Genomic DNA, 23,324 nt, shown 5'->3' on the forward strand with positions numbered 1-23,324 from the left:
AGTCAAACACAAATATTACACGATGTCAAAAGCTTACAGGCTTCCTCCAGTGCTCTCCTTCTCTCACACTCACAATACACATTACCTGTAATGCTCCCCATACCTGCTCTCCCAACAGCTCTGATCTGGGGGTGTCCATTCCCCACCCTTCGTATCTCAGTTGAACAGGATGACTTTGCCGGTGCATTGGCAGTGAGGAGCCCTGACCATGTAGGTGCTCTGCCCATTGGCTGTGATGACCTGAGATGAATAACCTCAAAGGAAAAGAGAGACTTGGGTAGGTGACATGCGAAACAGCCATACAACAGTGTGACTGGTTGGACCACCCCATCCAGGATGCCACCTGATGTACTGGGTTTTCACTGAGCCTCTCCTGCTCCACCAGCCTGGATTCCTTCTCCCTGTTTTGCTGAATTAGGCTCCCTTGTCTCGTGCAGCACACACACACAGGTAGGGCTACACCCAGCGGCAGACACAAACTGAAGTCAGCTCTATATGTGAGAGGACTCACCCGGAACTCATGTGCACACCCTTTTGGGCAATAAACTCGAAATAATACAGTCTTACATTGTACAGAGAGATATGCACAGTGCAAGCTCCTAAAAATTCACCCTCTCCCTCAATATGTAGAGACCTGTGCACAGCTTCTTGCACCCCCCAGGTATGAATCGCACAAACTGGGTTATACTATAAACAAAAAATAAGTTTATTAACTACAAAAGGTAACTTGTAAGTGATTATAAGGGAAAGCAAACAGAACAAAACAGGTTTCAGAGTAGCAGCCGTGTTAGTCTGTATTCGCAAAAAGAAAAGGAGTACTTGTGGCACCTTAGAGACTAACAAATTTATTTGAGCATAAGCTTTCGTGAGCTACAGCTCACTTCATCGGATGCATCGTAATGCATCCGATGAAGTGAGCTGTAGCTCACGAAAGCTTATGCTCAAATAAATTTGTTAGAACAAAGCAGATTACCTTAATAAATAAATACAACCTGCAAACTGAGTATAATCCACTAGATAGGTAGGATACACATTTGCAGTGATAAACAGGCAGCACATTCTTAAGGCACAAGTTGCCTTGGCTTTCCCAGGTTTTTATACTCAGGCTAAAAATTCCTCTAGCCTGGGACCATCACTTCCCAGAGTTCAGTCCTTGCCCCTCAGATATTTCCAGGTGTGTTGTTGTAGGGAAAGTGAGGTCCCCCATGATATCCCCCATGATATAATTGTCCCCTTTTTATATCTTCTTCCCACTCGCTGATCATCTAATCCAACCCCCTGCTCAAAGCAGGACCAAAACCAACTAAATCATCCCACCCAGGGATTTGTCAAGCTGGGTCTTACAAACCTCTAAGAATGGAAATTCCACCACCTCCCTAGGTAACCCATTCCAGTGCTTCACCACCCTCCTAGTGAAATAGTGTTTCCTAATATCCAACCTAGACCTCCCCCACTGCAATTTGGGACCATTGCTCCTTGTTCTGTCATCTGACACCATTGAGAACAGCCGAGCTCCATCCTTTTCAGAACCCCCCTTCAGGTAGTTAAAGGCTGCTAACAAATCCCCCTCACTCTTCTCTTCTGCAGACTAAATAAACCCAGTTCCCTCAGCCTCTCCTCGTAAGTCATGTGCCCCAGCCCCCTAATTATTTTCATTGCCCTCTGCTGGACTCTCTCCAATTTTTCCACATCCTTTCTCTAGAGGGGGGGCCCAAAACTGGATGCATTACTCCAAATGTGGCCTCACCAGTGCCAAATAGAGGGGAATAATTACTTCCCTCGATCTGCTGCCAATGCTCCTACTAATGCAGCCCAATATGCTGGCCATCTTGACCTTGAAAACCCATTTCTAGAGCCCAAAGGCCACTGCGGCCCTTGCCCCAGCTCCGTTACCTTTGAAGGTGAAGATCTTGTCCTGCAGTTGGTTCTGGATGCACTGGAGGATGTTGAAATTGTCCACCCAGAAGATGAGCTTGCTGGTGGGCTCAGAGGCGATCTCCTGGAGCTCCCATTTGCCTGCACTGCTGACCTTCATGGAGCAGAGGGAGGTACAGTGGAGACAAGGGCATCAGCATCAATCATAGCCAAGAGCCCATGGCACATAGCCACCCATCCTGAGCCCTGCTGGGCCCTCGATAGGCACAGCTCAGCCAGCACCATGGGCCATGCCAGTGAGTGGAGAGGTTGGGCACTGAAACATCTTGGCACAAGTGTCACTGTGTTTTGTGGAGACAAGCCCACAAGCCTGAAGTTATGGAACCTGCCTCATTTCAGCACTGAGTTGTGTCAGTTGCATCAGCAGCAGGGCACAGAGACCTTCTTCCCATAGGGATTGTCAGTGTTCTGGGGACCTGTGTGATTCAATCTCCAGGGCGTAGTGAGGGGTGAGTGCAGGCAATGTCTCCAGGGGACGTCTCAGGGCAAGGGGTGAAGGGGTGGGACCATCGCACTAGTCTGGGTGGGTTGTGTGCCGTCAGTTCAGCGGTGGAGTGCAGGCACTTCCTGGTCGCTAGGCCTGACGTAAGAAGCTGACAAAGGTCTAGCAAGATCCAATGGCTGGAAGCTAAATTTACACCCATTCAGACTGGAAAGAAGGTGTCAGGTTTAACCATGAGGGGAATTAACCATTGGAGCAGCTCACCACGGGCTGTGGTAGATTCTCCAACCCTGACAATTTTTAACTCAAGACTGGCTGGTTTTCTAAGAGATCTGCTCTGGTTCCAACCAGGTTTATTGGGGTCAGTTCTCTGGCCTGTGCTACACGGGAGCTCAGACTAGAACATCGCAAAAGTCCCTTCTGGCCTGGGAATTAAACCCGAGTTTGTTGATGAAAGGCAGCTTATGTCTGTAAGCGGCTACACTAAAATGTAGCTCCCACCCATGTAACTTGCCCACTACTCAGACTTCATAGCTCCACCGATTTAATTACTGCGGTGGCTGTGTGACGACGTAATTTATTTCGACTTCAGTGTGCCGTGTAAAACTTGCCCTTCGTCTTGCTGTGATGCCCATTTCAATCTCTTTGGCTCAGCAGTTTAACGGAGATAAATGTTAAGTGACTGACACCAGTTTGGGGAGGATCAGAGCTGTTGTTTGAACCCCAGGGTTGTGCAGAAAAATTAACTGTGGGGCTGTATTTCAGAAACCCCTTTGTCAAGGTTCCCTCCCCACTCTGAACTCTAGGGTACAGATGTGGGGACCTGCATGAAAACCTCCTAAGCTTACTTTTACCAGCTTAGGTTAAAACTTCCCCAAGGTACAAACTATTTTACCTTTTACCCTTGGACTTTCGCTGCCACCACCAAATGTCTAACCGATTTTTTTATTAGGAAAGAGCTGTTTGGAAACGTCTTTCCCCCCAAAATCCTCACCAAAATGTTGCACGCCCCTTCCTGGGGAAGGTTTGGTAAAAAATCTCACCAATTTGCATAGGTGATCACAGATCCAAACCCTTGGATCTTAAGAACAATGAAAAAGCAATCAGTTTTCTTAAAAGAAGAATTTTAATAGAAGAAAAAGAATCACCTCTGTAAAATCAGGATGGTAAATACCTTACAGGGTAATCAGATTCAAAACATAGAGAATCCCTCTAGGCAAAACCTTAAGTTACAAAAAGACACAAAAACAGGAATATCCATTCTATTCAGCACAGCTTATTTTCTCAGCCATTGAAAGAAATCAGAATCTAATGCATATCTAGCTAGATACTTACTAAGTTCTAAGACTCCATTCCTGTTCTGTCCCCGGCAAAAGCATCACACAGACAGACCCTTTGTTTCTCCCCCCTCCAACTTTGAAAGTATCTTGTCTCCTCATTGGTCATTGTGGTCAGGTGCCAGCGAGGTTATCCTTAACCCTTTTCAGGTGCAAGGGTTTTTCCTCTGGCCAGGAGGGATTTTAAAGGTGTTTACCCTTCCCTTTATATTTATGATACCCTTGTTCAAATGATCCCAAATTTAGGCCACTAATCTTAACCTGCATCCGCATGAGGCAAACCAAATTTTATGACAATCTGAGTCAGCCCGTGGACTGTAGGGCTGTCAGAAAACCCAACCTTTAATTAGAAAGTGCTGCTCAACCTGAACAATAGAGGGCAGGGGCCCCTTTGGGGCAGACAGGACCCTGCGACCCCAGGTCCCAGCACCTAACTCCGTGAGGAGACAGGGGAGACACAGAGGGGTAGGGGGTAGCTCAGGAAGGATGCAGGGAGGGCATAGCTCCGGGTGTAGGGAGAGGGGTATTAGGGACTGTGCTGAGAGGACTATCCCCTGTTCCTGGAGGAGTCCGCCAGCCACAGAGCTGAGGGGCTCTTACCGGCTACCACTACGGGAGCAAAGGAGGCTGGGAACTTCAATCTAGGGCACCAGCAGGAGAGGCAGGACAGCTGCTGCTGCCTGTTCCATGCACCATCCAGAGCAGCAGCTGTCCCACATTGCCAGGCTCTGGCTTCCCGCCTCTGACCTGGCAAGGTGGCGGGGGGGGGTGGAGGTGTGGAGCTGTCCCATGACTGCCGTGGTTTTCCACTGAAGTTGGGGGGAGAGCAATGCCCCCATGTCCCCAACTCTGCCCATACGCTCAGGGCTTCTGCCCCACAGGGAGCACCAGACCGCCGGGATTCAAGCCTGCGCTTCCCCCAGCTTCAGCCCCTCATGGGGGTGCCGGGGATTGGGGCTTCTGCGCAGGGCCCCTTGGCCCCTTGAAAGGGCTCGTGGATCCCCTGTGGGCACAGACCACCAGTTGAGAACCTCTGGGCTAGACTGAAATGTCCATCATCAAACACTTTCCCCCAGGTAGGTATTTATTGACGGAGATAAGCACTCTTTAGTCTTCACTTCGTTAATCTAAATAGTGATAGATTGAGCTCCTTGAGTCTATCAGGTAGGTTTTCTAATGTTTCAGTCATTCTCATGGCTGTTCTCTGAACCCTCTCGAATTTATCAACATCCTTCTTGAAGTGTGGGCTCCAGAACTGACCACAAGAGTCCAGCAGTGGTCGCACCAGGACCAAATACAGAGGGAAAATAACCTCTCTGCTTCTACCCGAGATTCCCCTGCTTATGCATCCAAGAATTGGCCACAGCATTGCACCAGGAGCAACTTGACCCAGGCAGATCTTGGTCTCTGCCGAGTCTATCAATTAGTACAGGGTGGCCTGGTAAGCTTGTAGTCATGGGAGCCACAGCTGAGACCCACCAAACTCATGTCACACAAGAAACACCAAACAGCCCGTCAGTGGCAAAAGTGAATCTCTAACACACAGTGTAGACGAGTCCCCTAATGCAGAGCTCTCCTCCCTTCTGCCCTCGCCCTCCCTGCAAGGCCAGGCCTGGGAAGGAAAATCCCCTGGGAGCTGACCCCTTCAGCCTGGGAGGTGGTAAAGACCCTCCAGAGCTATAGGAGGAGTAGATACGGGGCAAAGTGGGGCTGGGTGGGTGCGACTTGGGGGCAAAGGAGCTGAGGGGCGTGAGGAGCTGAGGTGGCCTCCCCCATTCTTCCCGTCATCCCTTTTCAAGCCCCATCTCCCAGTCTTTTCCCATTTCCCAACCCCATCCCTCTCATCCTCAGCCACCCCAAAGTCTGTACCCCTCCATTCCCTGATGGGTTCAGGCCTCACAGACAGCAGAAATGTGACCTTGAAGCAGGGGGAAGCGGCTGTGATTTTACACAAGGACTGAGCCATTGCAAACACTGCATCCGCTACAAACCTGCCGGACTCTCCCCCAACCCCCACCCCCAAAACACACACACACATTCTGCCGAGCACACACGCCCCACAGAGAAGGGAAGTCACACCTGTGACGCATTCCCATCCCAGAGAGTCTGGGGGGAACAGAACAGAGAGGGAACTGAATCCAGGAGTCCTGATTACCAGCCCTCGCCCCCCACAAGACACTAAAGCCCCATTCCCCTCCCAGAGCTGAAGAGAGAACCCAGGAGTCCTGATGCACAGGCCTCCTGCTGTAACCCACCGACCTCACTCCTCTCCCAGAGCCAGCCAAGGATAGCACCCAAGAGTCCTGAGCGTCCAGCTGCTCCCATCCCCCTGCCAGAGGGGTACTCGCTGGGCACCCATGTGGAGGAGTCCAGCTTTTCCCAAGCCCTCTGGCTGGCACTTACCTGCGCACAGTTAGAGGAGCAGAGGCAGGGGGTCCATCCTGTGCTGGGTGCGGGGTGTCTATGGAGCGGGGATGCTCCCCTAGGAGGTGTGAGGTTCAATGGAGGTGCCTGGAGAGGAGGCAGAGTGCAGAGGAAAGAGAAGTGCTAGCTGAAAAGAGAGAAAAACTGCCGGGGTGGAGGGGGGACTCAGGGTGTTATAGGGAGGGAACAGTATGGAGAAGACGGGGAAAAAAGTCAGCTACACTGGAATACTCAACTAGTCAGACACACAGACAGCTGTGTGGAGACAGATGAAAAACAAATAAAAGGGCCAAACACACACACCCTGAACTCTCCCCTCCCGCTCCCCCTCCATGCTAGTGGTCAGCTAGTCATTTTCCACCCTCCCCTCCCCTTCCACCCTTTGTAAATTCAAACACCCTCTAGTTTCAAGTCTTGGGGAAAATACTGCACACACACCTATCCTGAAACAAACACACACGCAACCAGACAGACAGACAACTGGTCAGACACACACAGCTACACTGAGGCAGACCACAGATACACAATTAGAAAAACAACTGCAGTGAGACATGCACACAGCTAAAGAGACACACTCACAAACTCAGGGCCATCCTTGGGCACATGCAGAATATTCAGCTGTGTAGGGCAGGGCACCTGAAAATTTGGAGCACCCCAGGTCTTAATATCCACCCATCCACCTCCTCCTATACCTGTTTTATGGTTGCTGCAGCCTGGTGAGTTTTCCTCTGGAGGGGATCTAGGTCTTGTCTACACTAGCAAGTTGGAGCGCATTAAATCAGCCCCGGGCACCATAACTCCTGAGGTGTCCACACTGGCAAGGCACGTAGAGTGCCCGGACCCAGTGGCTGGAGCGCCCCTGGGAATCCACCTGCACAAGAAGCATAGAGCTTGCTGCGCCCGGCTTGGAGCACTGCGGTGCCAGTGTGGACGCCCTGGTCTATTACTGCACTCTGATTGACCTCCGGGACACGTCCCACAATGCCTGTTCTAGGCACTCTGGTCATCACTTTGAACTCTACTGCCCTGGACTCAGATGACCAGCCATCTCTGGGAAATTTGAAAGTCCCCTTCCATGGAGTGCGCTCAGCAAATCTTTCCAGGTGACCATGTCTCCACCCGCCAGGCGATTCCCAGCATGGAGCAATGCCGAGGTGCTGGACCTCATCAGCGTTTGGGGAGAGGAGGCTGTCCAGTCCCAGCTGTGCTCCAGCCATAGGAATTACGATACCTATGGGCAGATATCAAGGGCCATGATCAAAAGGGGCCATGACCAGGACACAGTGCAGTGCAGGGTTGAAGTGAAGGAGCTGTGGAATGCTTACCACAAGGTGCAGGAGGCAAACCGCCGCTCCAGTGCTGCATGCACCCACGACCTGCCGGTTCTACAAAGAGCTGGACACGATACTTGGGGGCAACCCCACCTCCATTCCAAAAAGCACCATGGACACTTCAAAGGCCGTTCCAGCTCAGAGTGCAATGAGCCAGGATGAGGAGGAAAGTGGGAGCGAGGGTGCTGAGGAGGAGGGGTGCCCAGAGCCAGAGGACGACTCGCCATCCATAGATGCATGCAGCCGGGAGCTGTTTTCAAGCCAGGAGGAAGGTAGCCAGTGGCAGCTTCCAGTGCTTGGGGAAGAGCAAACAGCAGAGAAGGCACCTGGTAAGCAGCTTTGATTTTGTGAAGGGAGTTGTTGGGTGCGGGCTGTTGGGGCGAGGAGTGTTGCAGAAAGAAGGGTTAGGGCTGCGTGCGTGCCTAGATGCGGAATAGGGCGTGGATGTGGCTGTCTCACATTGCGGGAATTGGCCTCAGTGATCTCATCGAAGGTCTCATGCAGAAGCTGGGCAATCTGCTTACACAGGTTCCTTGGCAGAGCTACTGTGCTCCTTGTCCCAGTCAGGCTAACGTATCCGCACCGCTGTGCGGGGCGGGGGGACCATTGCTGCACACAGGCAAACCGCATAAGGGCCAGGGCAGAAGCCGCATTCTTGCAGAAGACCTTCCCTTGCTTCCAAGGTCACCCTCAACAGCGAGATATCTTCCAGGACGAACCCAGCCTGTGGAAAATGCGGGGACAGTATTGAGTATAGGGGCCCCCTGCACCTGTTGGCTCTCCCCAAGACACAGGACCCTAGAGGACAGTATGGCCCTGGAACAATCAGTTTCCCCTGCCCTTGTGCAGGGTGAAAGTAAGTCGAGTGACTTACCGGTACACTGGGACCAGCACTGGCCCCCAGAAGAGGTGGGACCTAGGGTGGAAGGGGCGGGGCTGAGGGGGTCAAAGCCAGCCCCAGCTCACCCTGTAAGGTAAGTGCCCCCCCTCTTCTTCTCCTCCTCCTCCTCCTTCCCCCACCACCTGGGTAGCAGCAGCAGTCCGGGGCTCCAGGGCCTATTTAAAGGGCCCAGGGCTCCCCTGCTTCTACTGCCCAGGTCCTTTAACCACTGGAGCCCTTGGGAAGCGGCAGGGCTCCAGTGGCTATTTAAAGGACTGGGGCGGCAGAGGGGCTATTTAAAGGGCCTGCGGCTTCCCTGCTTCTACTGCCCCGGTCATTTAAATAGCCCCCAGAGCCCTGGAGTAGTAGCAGTGGGGCTCCGACGGCTTTTTAAAGGGCCAGGGCAGTAGAAGCAGGGGAGTCCCGGGCCCTTTAAATAGCCACCGGAGCCCCGCAGCCACTACCCCAGGGCTCCAGCAGCAGGGCTCTGGAGGCAATTTAAAGGGCCTGGAGCTCCAGCCACTGCTGGGAGCCCCAGGCCCTTTAAATTGCCCCCTGGGGAAGCCGGGCTGCCCCAGTATGGTGCACCGGCTCTTGCCGGTACGCCATACCGGGGCGAACCGGCTTACTTTCACCTCTGACCTTGTGGTTACTCACCATTTCGGGGTTCTTGTACGTTGTGTGCGCTCGCCTTGGGACAGGCAGTTTGTGCTACTGTGTGAACTGTGCTTCTCTTTAAGATCGGCCAAATCATTGCTCTGTCTGGTGTGAACAATGCTGCCTCTGTAAAATGTTGCATTTTGGCCTCACAGATGCAACCTTGAGATCTCAGCCGTCCGTGTTATCAACGGCCGAATGGCTACACAGCCGCAGGAAATGGCCACGAAGAAGCAAGGAGGACCTTCTGCATGAAGTCATGCCGTAGTCCCTTGCTGAAAACCAAAAATTCCAGGAGTGGTGGGAGAGCGAAAGGAGAATCCGCCAGGAGAATGTGGATCGCCGGCAAGAAACCACGGAGTGGCTCCTAAGCATTATGAAGCACCAAGCGGACTCGATGCAGGCACTCATAGCGCTGCAGAGAGAGCAGATCTGCGCCCGCTCCCCCCTGCAGCCCTTGTCCCAAAACCCTTTCCCTTGCGCCCCCATGTTACCTCCAACCTGCTTTACCCAACATCTGTTTTTTTATTGCCACCAGCTGCCTCCATCACCTTTACCTTCACCGTCCACCCCTGCAAACTCCAACCCTTACCACTGCACTCAACCCCCATCCCCATGCAGTTTAGCCACCCTGAAGTGCAGCACCCATTGCAGGGCACTCTAGACAGGAAGGCTGAATATGATACCTGGACATATGCAAATCTATGATTGTCCCGTTCCCACCCCCACCCTTCCCTCCTCCCACACAGCACAGATGTGTCATGTCATGTGTGTTTCTCCAGCAGTTGTGTTTCTTTGCAATACATGAATTTTTTTGTTTTGGAAACGTTTTTTATTGCATTCAGTAAAAGCTAGCATAGCCCAGGAAAGCAACAGGCAGCCCTATTTAGGGACAGCGCTGCTTTCTTTGAAAGAAGAGGGGGAGAAAAAACAATCCCTAAACACAGCTTGTTCCAGTTGACTCCTGTCGGTTGGTCGCGCCCAACTTGATATCCAGTTTTGCAGTCATAAGAGAAAACCAATGTCTAAACAGAAACTACGCTTTGCGTGCTGATATGTACGGACACTTCTTGACAGCGATGATCGCCATGAATGCAGGTCAGCAATTATTGGTAGAGAACTTGCACATTATAACATGCCTTAAGCGAAACACGCATCTCTGGTATTGGCCAGTTTACAGGGGTTGGAGGAGGTTATTCATATGATTGTGTGGGCCATCCTGAGGGGAGTCCAAGACAAGCGGGAGTTGGCTTCACCATCAAGACGTTACTAGTTCCCCAGCTTGAACCCCAGCCACACGCCATCAGTCCTCGCCTCATGACTGCACAGCTTAGACTGACTGAAGCATAGACAGGGCCTTGTACTTGTTAGCGTGTACGCACCCACATTGCCTGCTGCAGACAATGACAAGGAGACTTTCTACAAGAGCCTGAATTCAGTGATCTCTTCATTACCTTTTAATTCCACGCTCTATATACTCGGCTATTTTAATGCTACAGTTAGTGAAGACTCAACCACATGGCACAAGGTGCTTGGACATCATGGTATTGGAAGCGAGAACTCAAATGGCGCCCTCCTTCTTCAAACCTGTGCATAGCATGAGCTTGCTATTGCCAGCACGTTCTTCCAACAGGCAAACAAATACAATGCAATTTGAATGCACCCTCGGTCTAAGCATTGGCGTATGATTTCATTTTATTACAAAACAAAGAGACATCTCTGATGTTAAGCTGACTCATGCAATGTGTGTCACTGGCTCCTGATCTGGTCCATGGTATGTTATATGGTATGCAGTGTCATCTCCTTGAGCCTCTTTCCACCAAAACATCATCATTCTGCTGTGTGCCAGAAGGAGTTGGATGTAGGTAAACTTGAAATGCCTGCGACATGAGCATTGTTTCAACTCAGTCTTGATGCCTCCTTAACCATCAACAATGAAGATCCAGAGCAGCCAGTCACTATTGAGGAGGATTGGATCAACATCAAGGAAACAACCTATAAAACTACTGTTGAAGTACAGGGTTTCTGAACACACAAACACAAGGACTGGCTTGACAATGGAGAGACATCGGTACCTTTAGAAGTATCAAATAGAACAAAGCAAGGATGTGTCCTTGCTCATCTCCTGTTCGGCATCTACTTTTTGATGAGGCTGTTCATTGCTTTCAAGGATTGCAAGTTGGGCATACCCATTCCGTTTCAAACTGATGGCAATGTCTTCAACCTCCGAAGACTTCAGGCTCTCACCAAAGTGTTCACTGCAACCATCCGTGACCTCCTCTTTGCTGATGAATGTGCATTGTTGGCTCATTCAGTCGAGGATGCCCAGAAACATTTTGCAAAAACAACGAGGAGTCCTTCTGGCACCTTAGAGACTAACACATTTATTTGTGCATTAGTTTTCGTGGGCTATAACTCCACTGCATCAGATGAATGGAGTGAAAAATATAGTAGGCAGGTATAAATCTACAGCATATGAAAAGATGGGAGTTGCCTTACCAAGTGTGTGTGGGCGGGGGTCAGTGCTAAAGAGGCTAATTCAATCAGGGTGGATGTGGGCCAATCTCAACAGTTTACAAGAAGGTCTCCTGATACAGACAAACACGGCTACCCCTCAGAAACTTTTTGATCATTTTGCTACCTCTGCTCATCGTTTTGGACTCACTGTGAGCCTCAAAAAGACAGAGATTATAGAATCATAGAAGATTAGGATTGGAAGGGACCTCAGAAGCTCATCTAGTCCAATCCCTTCTCAAAGCAGGACCAACAGCAACTAAATCATCCCACCCAGGGCTTTGTCAAGCTGGGCCTTAAAAACCTCCTAAGATGAAGATTCCACCACCTCCCTAGGTAATCCATTCCAGTGCTTCACCACCCTCCTAGTGAAATAGTGTTTCCTAATATCCAACCTAAACCTCCCCCACTGCAACTTGAGACCATTACTCCTTGTTCTGTCATCTGCCACCACTGAGAACAGCCGAGCTCCATCGTCTTTGGAAACCCCCTTCAGGTAGTTGAAGGCTGCTATCAAATCCCCCCTCACTCTTCTCTTCTACATACTAAATAAGCCCAGTTCCCTCTGCCTCTCCTCAAAAGTCATGTGCCCCAGCCCCCTAATCATTCTCGTTTCCTTCTGCTGGACTATCTCCAATTTGTCCACATCCTTTCTCTAGTAAGGGGACCAAAACTGGATGCAATACTCTAGGTGTGGCCTCACCATTGCCAAAGAGAGGGGAATAATCACTTCCCTTGATCTGCTGGCAACGCACTTGCTAATAAAGCCCAATATGCCGTCGGTCTTCTTGGCAACAAGGGCACACTGCTGACTCGTATCCAGCTTCTCATCCACTGTAATCCCCAGGTCTTTTTCTGCAGAATTATATCTCAGTCTGTTTGGAAAGAGCCCAGCACTCCAGTGATCACTGCTGCTGATACTGTTCTTAAGGCTGTTAACAAGTTCTGCTATCTTGGAAATGTACTCTCCTCCGGTATAAACACTGATGACATTGTAATGGCTCGACTAGCCAAAGCCGGCACTGCCACTGGAAGATTGACTAAACGCCTATGGAATGACCCTGGTGTTAAACTTCATAGGAAGGTTGTTTGTCAGGCAGTTGGACAGTCACCAGTTGTCCTAACTGTCCTGTTGTATGGATCAGAGTCATGGACCATATATCGCCGCCACGTTTCGAAACTTGATCAGTTCCATGTGCGCTGCCTCAGGAAGATCGCCCATGTGAACTGGTGGGACAGAATTCCAAACATGGAGGCCTTTACGCTGTGTGGTATCATGGGCATGGAAGCAATGCTTATGAACAAACAGTTTCGCTGGATTGGTCATGTTATGAAAATGGATGACACGTGGATACTGAAGATGATCTTCTACTGCTGGGTTGTTTGTGGAAAACGCTCCATTGGCAGTCAGTACAAGCACTGTAAAGATGTCTTAAAGGCCAACATGAAGTCATGCAGCATATCTCCCAATGATCTGGAAATGATAGCTTGGGACAGATGGTTCTGGCAGCAAACTATTAAACAGGCTTTCAAACACTATGAGAGTCAATGTATCCAGACATTACAAGAAAAGCGTAGGGTTCGAAAAGGGTGCATGGTACCCACAGGTGGTGGATTTTTATGTGACATCTGCGATCGGATTTGCCGATCGAGGATTGGCCTAGTCACTCATCAGCAGTGTCATAGAAGATGGCTCAGTCCATATATAAACAGCCCCCTCCCCCTGCTGCAGAGCCAGCTGATGCTCATTCACTCTATGGTCCAGAGGAAAGCAGACAGGAGAGTTGGTCAGTCAAAAAAAAAAAAAGGGGGGGAACTAGAGATGCTGCTACTATCTCCAATTCTTGTCTGCAGGGCCTGCCTTGTGGTTGGGTCTGGGGATGGGAGGGAAGGTGCGGCAGGGCTGTGCCTGGCCTGCGGCTCCTCTAGGCAGGTGCAGCAGGCTCAGGGCTTCAGCCAGTCCAGGGCTCCTCCGGCTGAGGAGAGGTCACTCAGGGCATGTCTGGGTGGGGGGACTGTGGCTCTGGCCATGGGCGGGGGGAGGGGTCCCAGGGTTCCGTATGTGGTGGGGGGAGGTGGATGGGGCAGAGACAGGGGCTAGCCTCCCCAAAGGGGAGCTCCACCCACCACCCATGGTGTTATCCCTTTTGCATTGAGTGGTTGGTCAGTATTCAAGGTCGTGTAGGTTTTTTCTGTTAGAAGGCTAAATTGATGATGGAGTCAGGTATTTCTCTGACACTATCCTGTTTGTTTATAATAAACATGGAAAGTCCTGTTTCCCTGAACACAGCAGGAATCAAACAGCCAGAGGTGGCAGGTTTGTATAATTTTTGGTGGTGCCCAGAAGGGGTCCAAGTCCCGCCCCTCCCACACCTGCCTTGTACGGATTAGGGGTGAGGACTCTGGCTCTGGGGTGGGGCTGGGGCTGGGGCTGAGGGATTTGGGGTGTGGAGGGGCTCAGGGCTGGGACAGAAGGATGGAGTGCAGGCTCTGCTGGGGGTGCGGTGGGGCTGGGCACAGGATACAATGATCGGTTGGGGTGTGCACACGTGTATGGAGATCCCTCCCTGTAGGGTAATTAAGAACCTGTGAATCTCCCCAGGTGGGAGGTGAAATGACTTGGCCCCAGGGGAGCAAGCGGCAAATGCCACTGCAGCACCCAGATCGGTTTCAACTCTCGGGAAAACACATTGCAAAGCTCTGGTTTGGTTGCCCCTTGCCTTTCTATTCTCTCTCTGTTCCCGCACAGGTCTCATCTCTGCTGGCAAGCAGCTCCCCAGGGGCGATGGCTGTGTGTATGTGAGAGGGCTGATGAGGATAATGGGGTCCCCTCGGCTGAGGGAATGCACCGCAGAGCAAGCAGCAGGCAGGGGAGATCTGAGGAGCTGCTGGGGAAGCGCTGTGCGTTAATACCAATGGGCGCAGATCTACGTTTAGGACAACCTGAGGTTTTAAAAATAGACGGACAGACGCTGTCAACTGCACCAGCGATTTATAAACGACGCATTAAATGGTCAACTCCAATCTTGTCACAGCGACAAGAGCTCAAACTTTTCACAGTTTGACTTGAGCAGCAGGCAGGCTGCCCTGGGGCTGGGGCCAGAGAGGAGGACTCCCGCTCCCCCTGCCAGCACTCACCCAAGCCAAGAGTCCACTCCGAGTCGCCTGCCAGGTGGGGGGCTGCCATGCTCCTCCCTTCTGCAAACATAGCGGTCAGCCGGCCCTGCTCCCTTACAGCCAGGCTGCAGCAGCCGGCGAGAACAATTATCCTGTAAAAGTGGGGATAGGGACATGCTGAATCAGAGCATCTGAGGGTGACAGCTTGGAAGTGCTGCTCGACCCAGCCTGCTGAGTCCAGAGACATATAAGGGGTCAGCTTGGGAGTGCTGATCAACGCGGTTCTCTCAGATGCGTTCTGTTAATGTGTGGGTGTGCTCATCTGATTCTGGGGCATGAAAAACCCAGCCCGGGGGAAACTAGGTCCTGCAGGATAGCTCCATTGGGAGGGGACTTGCAGCAGGGAGACGTAGAGTTCTGTATGAGAACACAAGTGACACAACCAGTACATTGATAGAATTACTGAACTCCCCCCCCCCAAAAGAATAACCCTAATAAATGAGCATACCCCAAAGTAACGGGCAAATCTGGTAACATTTGAGCAGCAGCTCCTATGGTTTCCGCTAGCCATTGCATAAAGGAGCTTGATGGTTTGTTTCTGACATGTATCCTGAACAAAAGGGCAGGTTGAATTAGGGTTTATCCAACCTGTAACAAAACCCTCCCCTCTCAGAAAGGAAATAATTTAACAAATTACCATTGATACAGGCTTAGGTATCTACATATTGACAAAGCACCTTTCTGTCAGGATGCTTTTCACACCAACTCCAATTTGATCTTACAAAACATTACATAGGAGATGGAAGTTTTCCGGCCATGAGCAGACAGCATCCCCTCCCCATACTACAGTAAAAACTATCTTCCTTGGAATCATTGCCAAATTATTTTTGAGTCATACCCCACACTGATATCTAGGTCCTCTATTTGGGAAGTTTTTTGTTGTTCTGGAGTCCACTCCTGCAAACCCCCCATTCACTGGAACAACAGATGAGCCAAGAATATTTGCATTTTTGCAAGTTATGGGGAGAGAGAGGAGACAGCCATTTCTTCCTAATCACACCTGTCCCTCTTGGACACCAATTCATTGCTCTCTGCTTGGGGCAGTGTTTGCGGATCATATCTCAACAAGGCCATCTAGCCATGGCCTGGGAGGGATTGTGCTGGGATAAGCATATGAAGGAGTGAAGGGGCATGGATACAGGAAGGCTAATGGGAGGTGGTTGATTACAGCAGGGAAACCACACTTGGGCAAATCTCAGTTTTTATTGAGAGAAATGCAGTTTATTTGGTGTGATCAGTTGAGGGGTGTTTGGTATTGAAAAGATACAAAGGCAAGTATGAGGTATGCATACTATAGGGGACATTTGGATTTTAAATCTCAATACAAGCCCCTGGGCGTTCTGAAGGAAAGGTTTGTTACCGTGTGGTTACTTTGTACAAATGAACCCTGCATAGCCCTGATGACTCAGAGCCCACAGAAAACATCCTGAGCGTCCCAGGAAGCATAACCTCCGTCTGGATAATTGCATTTGTGGGCCTCTGCCTTTGGGGCTGTGTCTAATACATCTGGGGCACTTCAGGCTTTGGCCTGTCTCTTTACAAGCATGTCCAAAAATCTGTGTTTGTTTATGGTGTCACCGTTCTGATGAACAGCTCTTAATTCCAGGAAATCCTGCCCCAACTGGGAAGTAAAATGAAACTTAACACTTACTTTCATTTTTCTCTTTTTTTATTCATAGATTAGATCTCCCTCTCCATCGTTCACCAACCAGAGATGCATCAAGAAAAAAAAACATCTGGCTCTAATCTATCATGGTTGCCTGTAGGACTGTTGCAATTAGTTTTTTGTTTTTGTTTTTTTTTTTTTTTTTTAAGATAACCTTTTATTCTCTAGGCCACTTTAGCAAGATCATGGCAAAGCTCCTCAGAAACCAATAGGATTTTTGCCTGAATACGGAGTGTATGATTTGTCCCTGAGTGAGAAAGACTTGGCAGGGACAACAGTCACATTCAGAACTGATTGTCTTACTTTTATTTGTAGATAACATTAGGGCACCTGTTTCTAAAACTGATGGGCAGCTGGGACAGCAGAGGATGGAAAGACACCCGAGTCTCAGGCTATTGCACTGAGAATATTTTAGCAACAGGTGCCTAGAAGATTGTCAGTTTGGGCCCAGCTTCCAGTATCTAATCACCTGGAGCGTTAGACATTCCCCCACTGCCTTGGATAAGTAAAGAGTTAACCCAGATTAAGGTGCAAAACAAACCATGATTTATTAAGGGAAGTGTACAAGAAAGTAGGGAAACCCAGGGGAAAAGATAAACAAATAAACACCTCAGTGGTTTAACCATACAGGCATGAAGCCTGGCTCCCAACTATCCTTGGCAACACTATGGGTTTTATACTTGCAGGTCCTGATGGCAGAGGCAAGCAGAAGATGGACAGCAGCTGATGACCACTGGAACCAGTCACCAGGCAATCCATGAGGTCCACTTCTACTGTCCCAATGTAGCTTGAGCAGGAGGAACACGGAACCAGAGCAGATGTTGTGGCTCAGGATCACTCTTCGATCTTCTCCAGGCAAGTGATGCTGATGGTCCTCGACTTTATCAAGGAAGGGCTGCTAATGTGGGTGCGCTCTGCCGACACAAGGAGCACAGTGTGGACATGCAATGGACTGTCACTTGCTTTTGGTCTGTCTCTCATTTGTAGCTCCCAGGGGCAGCCCCACCCTCCTCCTTACACCAAACAAGGGTGCACCTGGACTGGAACAGGATTTAAAGGTCCAGCTACCATGATACATGGCCCATTTAAGATGGGCTATAGGGGTCTGAGGGTTCCAGGGCAGTTGGGCAGAACATTGAGGTCTGAAGATTTTGTCTCAGTTGGGTGAAACGTTGGAGTCTGAGGGGTCTATGGCAGTCAGGGGCTGAGACCCAACTCATTTCACTCTAGACCTAATGAACACAGCAAATGAGATTCACTCACTAAGCCCCGTATCCCATTCCCTGCCCCCCTGCGTAAGCCAGTCCCACTGACCAGGGCCAGATTGGAGCTGGCACCATGTCAGGATTCCCTCCCCACTCTGAACTAGGGTACAGATGTGGGGACCTGCATGGAAGACCCCCCCAAGCTTATTTCTACCAGCTTAGGTTAAAACTTCCCCAAGGCAAAAATCCTGTCCTTGGACGGTATTGCTGCCACCAGCAAGTGATTTAGGCAAAAATCCAGGGAAAAGGGCCACTTGGAGTCCCTGTTTCCCCAAAATATTCCCCCAGGCCCCTTCACCCCCTTTCCTGGGCAGTCTTGAGAATAATATACTAACCAGTTGGTTACAAAGTGAGCACAGACCAAACCCCTGGTTTTTTAGGACACTGAAAATCAATCAGGTTCTTAAAAGAAGAATTTTATTTAAAAAAAAAAAAGTAAAAGAATCACACCTGTAAAATCAGGATGGAAGGTAACTTTACAGGGTAAATAAAAATATTTAAAACACAGAGGATTCCCCTCTAGGCTCAGCTTCAAAGTTACAAAAAACAGGAATAAAACTCCCTCTTAACATAGGGGAAATTCACAAGCTAAAACAAAAGATAATCTAATACATTTCCTTGCCTTTACTTACAATTTCTGTAGTTTTATAGGTATCTTTTCAGGAGATGTACCTGCTTGGTGTGTCTCTCTCTCCGGAGAGAGAGCAAACAAAGAGAGCACAAACCAAACTTTTTCCCCCAGATTTGAAAGTATCTTCTTTCCTTATTGGTCCTTTTGGTCAGGTGCCAACCTGTTTATTTGAGCTTCTTAACCCTTTACAGGTAAAGTGATTTTGTACCTCTGGCCAGGAGGGATTTTTTATTACTGCATACATAAAGGTTCTTACCCTTCAGCTTTTTCCAAATCATCTGTTACTAGGTTGCCTCCCCCATTCAGTAAGGGTCCCACTCTTTCCCTAACCTTCTTCTTGTTGCTAACATACCTTTAGAAACCCTTCTTGTTACCCTTCACATGCCTTGCAAGCTGCATCTTCAGTTGTGTTTTGGCTTTCCTGATTACCCCCCACACCTCGCATGCTCTAGCAGTATTTTTATACTCCTCCCTAGTCATCTGTCCAAGTTTCCACTTCTTGTAAGCTTCCTTTTTGTATTTAAGCTCACCGAAGATTTCACTGTTAAGCTGGTCGCCTGCCATATTTGCTATTCTTTCTGCACATTGGGATGGTTTGTTCCTGTGCCCTCAATAAGGCTTCTTTAAAATACAGCCAGCTTGCCTGGACTTCTTTCCCCCTCATATTAGCCTCCCAGGGGATCCTGCCCATCAGTTACCTGAGGGAGTCAAAGTCTGCTTTTCTGAAGTCCAGGGTCCATATTTTGCTACTCTCCTTTCTTCTTTTTGTGAGGATGCTGAACTCAACCATCTCATGGTCACTGCTCCCCAGGTTGCCACCCACTTCTACTTCCCCTACCAATTCTTCCCTGTTTGTAAGCAGCAGGTCAAGAGGAGAATGGCGCCTGGTTCATTCCTCCAGTAGGAGAGGAGAGATATGAGGAGAGATTAATAACACCGGGACTTTTCAGCTTGGAAAAGAGAAGACTAAGGGGTAATATGATAGAGGTCTATAAAATCATGACTGCTATAGAGAAAGTAGATAAGGAAGTGTTATTTACTCCTTCTCATAACACAAGAACTAGGGAATCAGCAAATGAAATTAATAGGCAGGAGGTTTAAAACAAACAAAAGGAAGTTTTTTTTCTCACAATGCACAGTCAACCAGTGGAACTCTGCCAGAGGATGTTGTGAAGGCCAAGACTATAACAGAGTTCAAAAAAGAACTAGATAAATTCATGGAGGATAGGTCCATCAATGGCTATTAGCCAGTATGGGCAGAGATGGTGTCTGTAGCCTCTGTTTATCAGATTCTGGGAATGGGCAACAGGGGATGGATCACTTGATGATTACCTATTCTGTTCATTCCCTCTGAGGCACCTGGCATTGGCCACTGTCGGAAGACAGGATACTGGGCTAGATGGACCTTTGGTCTGACCCAATATGGCAATTCTTATGTTCTCACACTGTTAAAATTTATTCCTTATTTACGGTCTGAATTTGTCTAGCTTCAACTTACAGCTATTTGATCCTTTTAGACTTTTCTCTGATAGGCTGACGAGCCCATTATTAAATATTTGTTCCCTAAGTAGATACTTATAGATTGTAATGAAGCGGTTACTTAATTTTTTTTTGTTAAGGTAACTATATTGATCAGTTTGAGTCAATCAGTATGAGGCATGTTTTCTAATCATTCTTATGGCTCTTCCCTGAACCCTCTCCAAGTTAGCAACATCTTTCTTGAACTTTCGGCACCAGAACTGGACACAGCATTCCAACAGCAGTTGCACCAGTGCCAAACACAGAGGAAATAGAACCCCTTTACTCCTGCTTGAGATTCCTGTTTATGCATCTGTGACAAACCTCACAAAGCCTTGCTGAAAGAGCTCCCACCTGGGCTGCTCACAAAGAACCTAAGAGCATGCAAGTCACACCCTGAGTGTCTGTGTGTAACAGCAGCCTGCCAGCCACACCTGGGTTATATCAGGCTCTCACCAGCCTGCGTTATATAGCAGAGTGACCCCAAGACACCCCCAGTCTTAGCTTTCCCCCAGAAATGTATGTCCTGGACTGCTAGGCCCTCTCCTGGACACTACAAATTATATTAAATCCATTATTTCTTAAAGATTATGCTATGCGCACATCTTGTCACCCCAAACAGAGTTATCAAACAGGCACTTCAATTCAAACACACTGGATTCAATAAAAAAGGTTTATTAACTACACAGAGAGAGATTTTAAGGGAGTCCAAGAAATGAGGCATAAAAGTTGGGAATAGTTACAAAGAAAATAAAAGATGAAATGTTTACTAGTGTCTAACTTAACAAACTGTATCAGATTCAAGCAAAGTGTCTCACCACATGCTTTCAGCAGTCTTCCTGACCAAACTGTGTAGGTCAGGCCCCCTTCCTCTGTGTCCAGTGAATACTCCCTTCCGCTCTTCAGGTGTAGTGAATACCATGGGCAGGAATGGGTTTGGGGTGTTTGTCCTTCCTTTTTATAGTTTCAGTCCCATGGTTGAAAAACATTTGCAGCTGGGCACTAGGGCACACAGAGTCTATGTGGAAGGATGTTCCCTGCTGGCTTTTCCTCATCTGTTTGAGCTTCCTTTGTTTCCGTCCCTGCTTGATGACTGTTTACCGCTTAAATGCAAATTCAGGCAAGCACACATTCCTTTCCTGAGGATACACCTGTTTGCCAACTTCTGCCTCAGTAGGGCTGTGGGGTTGGGAACATGGGTTAATAACATCACACGGGGAAATCTTATAGAACTTTCCAGACAATGTTGACACACGTTTTGTCAGGACGATCCTGACCAACAATTTATGAGTTTTCAAATTATGCCTCACAAGACATACTATGTACAAAGATTATTAAAATAGTACATAGGGCATAGGCACCGAGTCCGTGGGTGCTCCGGGGCTTGAGCACGCAGGGGGAAAATTTAGCGGGTGCTCCACACCCACCAGCAGCCAAGCTTCCCACTCCTTGCCTCCTTCTCTCCCCCGCTAGTGCACCACATCACCGCTCCTCCCCCTGCAGCCACCTAACAGCTGTTTGACAGCACTTAGGACATTCCAGGAGGGAGGGGGCGGAGCAGGAACATGGTGTGCTCAGGGGAGGAGGCGGAGAAAAGGCAGGCCAGGGATGGGGATTTGAGGGAAGGGGGTGGAATGGAGGTGGGTCGAGGGTGGTGCAGGGGCGGGGCCAGGGACGAGGCAGGGTAGAGCACCCATTGGGCAGAGGGGAAGTCAGCACCTATGATGTAGGGTGTGAATACAAGAGCGTATTTTGTCACAGCCTCATTACCACATGTGGCAGGGAGTTCCACAGGCTAAAAGTGCAGGACAGAGACATTGATTTTGCCCTTTTCAATCAGTTTTAAATGTGATTTCATTTCCTTGTGTGGTATGGAAGCACCTAGTGACAGCACAGCCCCTTTCACTCCCACAAATATACACACACAGTATTTAGAGACAGTTTGAAGTGACCTGAGACTTCAGACAAGGCAGGCAAATGACTCTGAGAGCTTGGTTTTATTGGAAGTAACCCAGTAGCACCTCAAGGCCCCATCTGAGATCAGGGCCCCAGTTGTGCCGGGTGCTGCACAGACCCTGAGATCTGGGCCCCGTTGTGCCAGGTACTGCACAGATTCACAGTCTCTCCCTCCTCAAAAGAGTTCACAGTGTAAAGAGAAGATTATTCTCCCAAAATGCAAACAGTGCCTCAGTGAGATTCAGTCCCCTCTGCTGTAATCCACTAGACCTTTCTCTCCTCCAGATACAGGAGTAGAACCAGCAGTCCAGTGCCTCCTGCTATAACCACTAGACCCCACTCCCATCCACAGCTGGGTTAGAAGCCAGGAGTCCTGGCTCCCAGCCTTGCCAGGGACGCTCTGGGTGGGATGTTTCAAGCTTAGCAAGGGGCATCAGGATGTGGATGCGGAGGGTCCTACGTAGTGTTGCCACCTGGATGATTTTTAATTGGCTTGCCCAGTTTTTGTCCTGCCTTGCTTGTTGCCAGTGAAAAGATTTAACATATTGGGGTTTTATGTGCCTCTGCCAGACACGAGCATGGGCAGCCACACGTGCAGTGAATTTGTAACTATCATGGATGACCCATTGCTGGGAGCATGCTGACACCAGCATGCCGGGCCCTGCTCAGCCTGCCAAACCGCAGCAGCTCCCCTCAGCACCAGGAAGTGAGATGGGCCCATGGCTCTCCAGCAGAGAGGGGGGGGAGCAATATGGGAGAGGCAGGGGCTGCTGGGAGGGGAGACTGGGGGAAGGCTCCTTCCTGGGTTGAGGCTCCTGGGAGGCGCTGGGTGTGGGGGCTCATGGTGGGTGAGGCAAGGGCTCCTGTGTTACCTGGCAAGACAGAAGGGCTGTGGCTACAGGTGTGGGGAAAGCAGCCAGAGCAGTAAGATAACTAGAGGAAGGGCACAGCATTTGCTAGCGGCCTCACCCCTGTTCACCACTGAACATCTCCTCTAGTCCCCAAACGTATTTGTTTGTTGCTCACCGGGGTAGGAGAACAGGCAGCTCGGAGAATCTGTCATTCCCTAACAGAACTCAGAAATACACAGAGAGGGGCTGGTGGTTTTGGGGTCATTTTTGTTGCCCGCTCAGACCGCGTTTTAAGTAGGCTTTGGACAATGAGATTTTTAGCGGTAATTGTTAGCAAACATCAGTCTCACCACACAGGCATCCAGCCAACGGCACATCATTTCCGGTGATAACAATCCAAATGTGCCGCAAGACAAAGAACAAACGATGCTCCTGGTGAGCTAACTAGAGTCCCACCTTACTGTGTAGAAAACGTGTGGCCATCCCAGCATCATTGGGGCGTCTTGCAGGATAATTACTTTGTACATTTTGACATGTGATATTGACAATTTGTGGTTTCAAAGGTTATAAATAGGCTTGGCAGAATGTTATTTTTTTAAATAACTTCCATGGACAGTACTGATGTTTATTTCTTACCATTTTTTGTTTTGTTTTAATTTTTATTGATTTAAATTTTCAGTTGTGGAAAATTACTGTGGTGATCAAAACCTAATTCTGTAATGATAACAGGCATTGATTTT

The 23,324-nt window shown here is 49.3% G+C and overlaps 1 protein-coding gene and 1 long non-coding RNA gene across 8 annotated transcripts in view; both read right to left on the bottom strand.

Annotated features, from left to right (window-relative positions):
- Window positions 1-23,324, bottom strand: part of LOC119856494 (integrin alpha-D-like) — a 73,560-nt gene that overhangs the window by 23,049 nt on the left and 27,187 nt on the right. The window lies entirely within an intron of this gene.
- Window positions 16,887-21,259, bottom strand: LOC119856574. Its single transcript, XR_005293348.2, has 2 exons — window positions 20,596-21,259; window positions 16,887-17,277 (listed from the first exon to the last, which is right to left on the bottom strand). It is a non-coding gene; the product is annotated as an uncharacterized LOC119856574 (long non-coding RNA).

This window comes from Dermochelys coriacea, chromosome 6, assembly GCF_009764565.3.
Source record: "Dermochelys coriacea isolate rDerCor1 chromosome 6, rDerCor1.pri.v4, whole genome shotgun sequence".
Taxonomy (NCBI): domain Eukaryota; kingdom Metazoa; phylum Chordata; order Testudines; family Dermochelyidae; genus Dermochelys; species Dermochelys coriacea.